This window comes from Euprymna scolopes, chromosome 11 (genome assembly GCF_053919585.1).
Source record: "Euprymna scolopes isolate OS-2025 chromosome 11, ASM5391958v1, whole genome shotgun sequence".
Taxonomy (NCBI): Eukaryota; Metazoa; Mollusca; class Cephalopoda; order Sepiida; family Sepiolidae; genus Euprymna; species Euprymna scolopes.
The window spans coordinates 103412509-103420660 of NC_136492.1; the positions used below are offsets into that span (position 1 = coordinate 103412509).

General features: G+C 33.3%; 1 pseudogene; it reads right to left on the reverse strand.

Moving 5' to 3' along the window:
- Positions 1 to 7999: 7999 nt before the first annotated feature.
- On the reverse strand, positions 8000 to 8152 carry LOC145288468 (U2 spliceosomal RNA; annotated as a pseudogene).

Genomic DNA, 8152 nt, shown 5'->3' on the forward strand with positions numbered 1-8152 from the left:
CTTTATGGATTATACTTCCAAAATAAACTATTACAGTTGTTTTAAAAGTAATAGAAATATTTTTTTTTTTTTTAAAACAGTAATGAATTTTCCGAACTCAATATTTTTCAATTTTTAAACTTAATATTTTTCAATTTTTAAATTTTAAAAATCTATCAAAATTTTTCTATTGATTCTATTTTTACGATATTTTCAGAGTCAATGTGAAATTTTATGTTCTTTCCAATAAATCGAATAATATTTTAGACAAACGTTTTTTTTTTTAAATTCACGAACCCCCCCCCCCCATCCCAATTTTTAAGTGTCTATTAAAAAGTAAATACTTAATTTAGTCACCCGAAAGTAAATAATTAATTTACTCACAAATTGAAGAGAAAAGGTCAATACATAATATATTCAAATTTAAAAAAAAAAAAAACATAGTGTTCTTTTAGAATTTTACCTGTAGAGTTTGAAGTTTAAAACCTTTTTTTTAAACCACGTTATTTGTTTTTTCTTTTTTTTTTTTTAATGGAACCTTGGTCCTTGCTCCTTTAATTGAAAAAGAAATTAGGGCTTGAATTACATTTTTCGAGGAGTTATAAGCTTGGAAAGACAGGGGGTCGAATAATTCACGCCTCCCATTTTGTAAATGTCTAATAATAATTAATTTAGAACCCGATAAGTACATAATTATTTACTCACAAATTGAAGAGAAAAGGTCAATACATAATATATTCAAATTTAAAACAAAAAAAAACATAGTGTTCTTTTAGAATTTTACCTGTAAAGTCCGAAGTTTAAAACCTTTTTAAAAAAAAACACGTTTTTTTTTTTTTTTTTTTTTTAATGAAATCTTGGTCCTTGCTCCTTTGATTGAAAAAAAAAATTAGGGCTTGAATTGCATTTTTCGAGGAGTTATAAGCTTGGAAAGATGGGGTGGAATTATTCGCTATTTTCACGAAATTTCTGACACTGCTAGCCGATCACCCAGGCAACGCCGGGTAACCCCTGCTAGTATCTATATATATATATATATATATATATATATATATAATGGATGCACTGTTGATTTTGAATTAGTTTCAATGCTTATGCTGATTTCAAATCAGTGAGTGAATTATGAACAAGACCACAAATAGAACAAGAGATGTTGGAAAGAATTGATAGTTGGAATCTTTCCTCCTTTAATTTATCAATGCAGTTTACTTTAAAAATTTTCATTTCATTTCGAATGTTCCTGTCATGTGTCCTCAAATCTTCCAACACGGATTTTAATTGCTGAAAGATTGTACTCCAGCCTATCGCTGCATCGAAGCCAAATATTCCTTTCCCCAGCTTTTAACTATACATAAAAATTTTAGTATTCACTAAACCCTTATTCTTACTACATGCTAAGCCCATTTTTATTGAGACTGCATAAGGAATGTTTTAATACCTCCACTTTTATATTTTGCAAAAAACAAAAGATCAACATTCAGCACTTCATGTTCAGGTGTGAATCTATTGATACATATGGAGCAAAATCAGCATTTGTTGAAGACGTTGATTATTCCGATATGGAATCCACATCTCAGATCCATATAAAAAGATGGAGAGAATAATAGCTTTATAAATTTGGATCTTGGTGCCTAGTTTCACAAATCTATGGTCTCAAAGGCGATGACGAAGCTTGCCTAAAGCATTAGATGCTTTGACCATGTGGCTGATAATATCAGCATCAAGCGATTCATACAAGTTCATAGTACAACAAGAATGCCTTCTAGACACTGTCCTCGAATGTCTAAGGGTTTAGCCAAAACAACTTTGCATGAGGATACTATTCTCTACAAGTAAATCCTGACTAAAATATTCAAAATGACACAGTATTCGTCACCCAAATAAGATCCCCTCGGTATGGTTAACCCATACTGGCTTTTATGAGAAATGGTTCACTTTTTCAAAGTTATGTTACCTCAAGTAATAGCACAAAGCTGGATATTCCACCAGACTAGATGAATTCTTATACTAGAACCAGTAAGACCAAGAGGCCACAAAGAAATATATAACATATTAAAATGGTTCATTGGAGAGAGGGAAATTAACATTTGTAACTTCTTTACTAATTCAGTGTTTGAGGGATATAGGATAACTAATGGAATATTCGATTATCTATGCATTTTATGCAGAGATCAAGTGTTTGTCCCTTTGATTTCTGAGAAATTCGACAAGTAAAATGAAACAAAGAACAAAATTCATATGCGACAGGTTTTTGGCATTTATTACAGTGTGGAACGATAAAATTGTCGCCCTAGAAAAGACGACATGATTTCATTTCCATTCGATAAAAACCAGTTTTTTTTTTTTGCTGAAGATCATCTATTATTTGGCCAGTTGTGTAACAAATCCCAAGAGTGATAGGAACTTTCTATCATGTCCGAAAGTGACACAATGTTCAATGATCGAGATTGGAGATGCATCGCTGTACAGACTCATGCTCTCTACCGATCCAAGTTATGACAACAGGACCATTACCAACACCCTCAAAATGCATCACTGTTATTAGTGGCACTGATAACAGGAACATGCCCAGCGTTATGAAAACAAAGCTTCCAGCCACGTTTATGGTCTTTGGTGTGGGTTCAAGTGAGGGCCACATCATGCCACCTCACATTTTCGAAGTCAGCTTGAAAGTCAACACCAAAGTCTACCTGGATGTACTTAAGAGTGTGATGATCCTCTGGTGTAATCAGGTACCCACTGGCAGTCCCTCGGCGTGGCAGCAAGACGGTGCTGGCCTACAAGTCCAAAGAGACCCAGGCTTGGCTTCAGAAGGAGTGCTATGACTTTGTACTCTTCTTCATTGCCCCCCCCTTCCCTGACCTGAATCCGCTGGACTACTTCGTTTGATTATACATCAAGAAGATCACCAACATGACCTCCCACAACACCAAAGCCACCCTGATCGCCGCCATCCACTGAGTATTCACTAAGCTCCCGCCGGCGCTTGTAGAAAAAGCATGCTCCCAGTTCCGGACCCGCATAAAGGTGGTGATTGAGGCTGAAGGTGGCTAGAATAGATGTCAGCTCTACTACATAATCACGTTACCTGAATTGATTTTTTCAATAAAAGTTTTAAAATAAAGCTGTAGTGTTGTTTTATTTAGGGCAACACTTTTATCGTTCCACCTTGTATTAACGAGAGATATATAGTAATGGTGAATACTTTAACTGCAGCTTAGAACATTATTCTGGAAGTTTGATAATAATGAATTGCTTTTTTTTAAATGTAAATGAATTAATTTAAGCCATTTTGAGCCGCTTCAAAAACTAGAGTAAATCATCCAAAAGCAAGAAACTTGACCTAAATCTTCGTTTGATATCATTTTTACCTTGTCTATGGATCAGATGTTTTCTTTTTTTTTGATATTTTTCCAAGCTTATCATCTAATTCTTACAGTTTAGCAAGTCAACTATCTCCAAATTCCACTCTGTAAATTACTGTCTTCCAAATTTTCCTTGACCAGCTAAACTACCTGCGATTCAAGACATTCATGCTTCTATAATGGTTTATCAAAGGCGTGGGTAAATGCTCCACATGACCATATCATTCATCCTTAAGACTATGGTGGGGAAGTGTAGTGCTTTTTGATTTATATATTTTATTTTAACAAGAAAAATGTTGACAAAACAAAATTAGGCGAAATCATAGATCTGCCATTGCACTACAGTCAGGCAAGATAGAACCGGGCGAGATAGGGTCATGCGAAAGCCCAGCATCTCCTGCCACATAACATAACACTTCTGAAGGATAGTATGCGACGCTATTTCATGCATGCTACCTTCACTTTTGTGGTTGCACTGAGTTCATGCCACCCACCTATGTTCAGCAAATCTCCTAAGTAGCAGAAAAAAATCTACTACCTCCAGAGAATTATCATCAAATATTATCTCTTTGTGGAGACAACCGTCAATAGGGCATGCCGTCTGATCATGAATTTGTCATTGTGCTGCAATCAAACAAGATAAAGCTGCGTGAATATCCTGCAAATGGTGGACCTTCATTCAACTCTCTCTCGAAATTAAATCCATATAGACTTTATATACTGTTGTAGCCCGGAAAGGTCACTAAGACATGGATAAGGGTTGGAAAAGAAGTATTTGTATTGAGAACTAGACAAAATATACAGAGAACACGAGTCATAGTACTTAACGCCAATATGACATATTATGGAATGCACACACAGAGTATTTTCCTCTCTCCCACCACGAGGGAATGAGACACAAGGTGGAAAAATGGGCCAGTGCTCCAAAAGGAAGTGCACCCTGCAAAAATAAGTCTGAGTAGCTCTGTCAGCATTCCCCGGTGAGGGCGCCTCATACAACAAGTGATAAACTTGCTCCTCCTGAAAGCCAGGAGGTAAGACTTGGGTGAGTGGACCTCCTATGCATCCAAGAACATTTGCATTAGTCCGACTGTTAAAAGGCCGCCAAAATGGCCGAGTTTCTGTCAGACTGATTATCAAGAGCAGAACCTCAACTGTCGTATTATGAAGTACACACACACACACCATGAGAGTCAGCACCCTTTGATCTATTTATACAGAGTTCACATCCTATACATGGGTAAGTCCCTTCAGCATATAAGTATACATACATATATATATATATATATATTCATCCACAGACACTGTTTCTTGTATTACAGTTCTTCAATATGGCTAGACTAGTACTCATTCCAAACCAGGGATCGAACCTACAACCATCTAGTTGATAGTTGGCAGTTCTACACAGTTTACAGGATTGGCACTCGTAAATATCTCCAAAAAACAAAAAAAACGAAAAATGTTAAATACTGACTGTCAATTTTAAAATGCTCCGTTTGTTTACAAAAGAGCTTTGCATTACGTTAAGTAAGTAGCAGGTGATGTAATTTAACAAGAACTATCCAACAAGAAGGGCTTAATGAAAAAAATTATATCATTTATTGCATCATCAAATGTTAAAAAAAAAACAGGGAACACAATAGAGGTTATTCCTTATTCCACAGAGTTTCGAAAATTTACACTTTTCTCATCAGAAGAAGTAAATAGTCTACTTATGTAAAAAAGGAAACGTTTCTGGAAAAGTATAAAAATTGAAACCTAAGAAATTGAGGTTTGGGAATCTGGTTGTTGAAATGGAAAAGAAAATCGAATCCATGATGAAAAAAAAGTACTTGTACAGTTTAATCAAGACATTAAACAATGAAAATATTGAAGAAAAAGTTCTATTTTATGTACTCGGTATGGAATAAAATTTTCATACACACACAAAAAAAATCACTTAATTTGATCATGTACATTTTTTTTTACAGAGGAGAATCAAATTTTAATGAGATCGATTGTATCGTCATGATTTGCCTATTTCGGAGGATGAGGAAGGGGTGCCTTTAAATGAAAAATTGATTAACAAAAAAATAAAACGAAAAAGGGATTAAAAAGGACAGAGAAACTCTGTAAAATACATTAAAAAAAAAATATTTATCTAGGTATTTTTTCTGCCCACGTTTCAAAATAATCTAGTCAAATTTTGACAAACTTTAAGCAGTGATTGGAGTTATCTCTCTTTGGAGCCCCTTCCTCATCTGCAAAAACCAAGATGGTTACAACACGATCCATCTCATTATAATTTGATTTTCCTCTGTAAAAAAAACAAAAAGCTACTTGATCAAATTAAGTAATTTTTGTGTATAAAAACTTTATTCTATAGCGAGTACGTACAATATAACTTTTTTCAATATTTTAATTTTTTTAATGTCTTGCTTGAACTTTACAAATACCCCCAAAAATCAAAGGTAATTTTAAAGGCAGTATAAAAGCTCAAAACTTGGCACTCGACTTCAGAAGTAGGAAAAAAAAAACTTCCAAGAATTGCATACGAAATTGATTTCTTGTTAATTAATTACAATATAGAATGGAACTTTTTATGATTATTATGCATGTGTTATGATTGTTGCGATGGAAGCATTGATATGGATGTTGCTAACACAGCGCTCATCATCATCATCATCATCAATAACAGTTTCAAACAATATCATATTCATCACAAATTTTAAAAAAATATATTTTGCAAATACAAAAAAATTCACACACATTAACTTTTATTTATATAAACATTTCTTTCATCAATTGCAAATTGCAAAAAAAATTTATAAAAAGAATTTTGTTTACAAAAACTTAAAATTTTGATTAAAAATTCATTTCAAATGAAATTGTATTTCTTTTTTAAATACAAAACAAAATCGGTAAATTTAGCAAATCATCAAAATATATAAAATATTTACACACTGAGTTGGTGGGGATGTGAGGAGTAAGCACTCCAGGCTCCAATCTCATCCCTGTTTATTGTAGGGAGTTTTTGCTATGCATCACAAGTCTTTACCCAAGCACATTTGTCAGATAATTGAAGACGGTGGGGGTTTTAGCAGAATCAGTTTCTTTTTTTTTTTTTTTTTTTGTAAAAACAAAGAAAGAAAGAAAAAATTGTATTATAAGCAAAAATAAATTGTACTGAAAATTATATTTTTTACAAATTTATCAATTGTGTATAATAGTCAAATTATGATAATAAATATTTCAAGTAAAATACTGTCATGTTTTGTTGTTTCTGGATGATGCCAGGTGAGGAGAAAATGGGTCGATTCCACTAAATGATGGTAAATCAAAACTGAGTAGGGGTAAGGAACAGGTAGACAAGATGTCCCTATCTTCTGACCTCCCCATGAGGGCAGCATTAGACACAACATCGGTTTTTTTATGTGAGGAAAATTCAGCTAAAAGAAGTGGTGTGGATTGGGACAAAAAACAAAAATTACCTCAGTCTAGAAGGATTTATTCTTCACTGATTGAAGTCAGAAACGATTGTGTAGTATCAGAACAGATACTACACTTGGTTCCTGGCCAGAAGGCTAAGCAGATAATATAGCCTTTTATTTATTTTACTCCAAATTTTCACCATTTTTTTTTTCAGCAAATCTAAACTTAGCAACTCTGAGAAATTTCAGTGAAAACCTTTTCTATTTTACAATTGAATAACTTTTAGTAAAATGCTGGTCTGTTTCTCTTATCTCCATCTTTACTTCATATATATATATATATATATATATATATATATGCTAGCAAGGAGACCTGACATTGCCCGAGACTGAATGATGATCAACAAATATTTCACACTCCTATATTTTTATTGTCGTTGAAATTTGTGAAATCGCCCGGGAGGAAGTTTCACGTGCCCCCATGCAGTAACTTAGTCCAAAAAATATGTTATTCTACATTGCACTCTAGAGAACCTACTGTTTCTTTTATAAAATTATTTCATATAAACTTTTTTCAGTTAACGAAAAAAAAACATCAAGAAATTTATGTGCAAATTTTGAACCTACAGACCACATCATGTAAAAAAAACAAAACAAACAAAACACGCTATCAACTTACACACAGTAGAATTTTTACTGCCCATTGTTCTATCATTGTTGCTAAGTGACGAGATGGAAAAAATGGCTTTATCGATGATAGATAAATTAAAATAACACTTTCGATTACTGATTATCGGTAATTATCAGGGGTATTCTGAGACAAAACTTAACTAAGATCATTCCCAGACTTATACACTAAAGTTCTGTAAATTTTTTAAAAAATTTGGAGTCTATCAGGAACGAACTCTCTCACACACACAAAATTGCATTTATATATATAAAAAATTTAACATGAACAGATAAATTATTTTAAAAATCACTTAAAGGTTCAAACATTTTATTAAATGAGGAAAAAAAAAAGAAAAAAATCATTCGTTTTTTTTTTCTTCTTTAGTTCTTATGATATGTGTTTTTTGTCTTTTTTTTAATGAAATGTATCTTATTAATTTAGGACTTTAGAAAATCCATCAGAAACTGAAGGGTTCTTTGTATTTGTTGTTCTTTTCTTTTTCCATAAGTTGAATATCTGTGCCCTCATATTGGTACCTATTTACAATGCCTCCCCACGGGACAGAGTTAGACACCTGGGTCGTTTTTTAATGTGGAGAAAAGGTACAAACACAAAAAATTGTCTCAGTCGTGAAGGACTTCTCCACCGAAAGAGAACAAGAAATGGAAGTGCGGCATCTGAAGAACAGATACTACACTTTGATCTTGGCCAAAGGGCCAAGTAGTTGT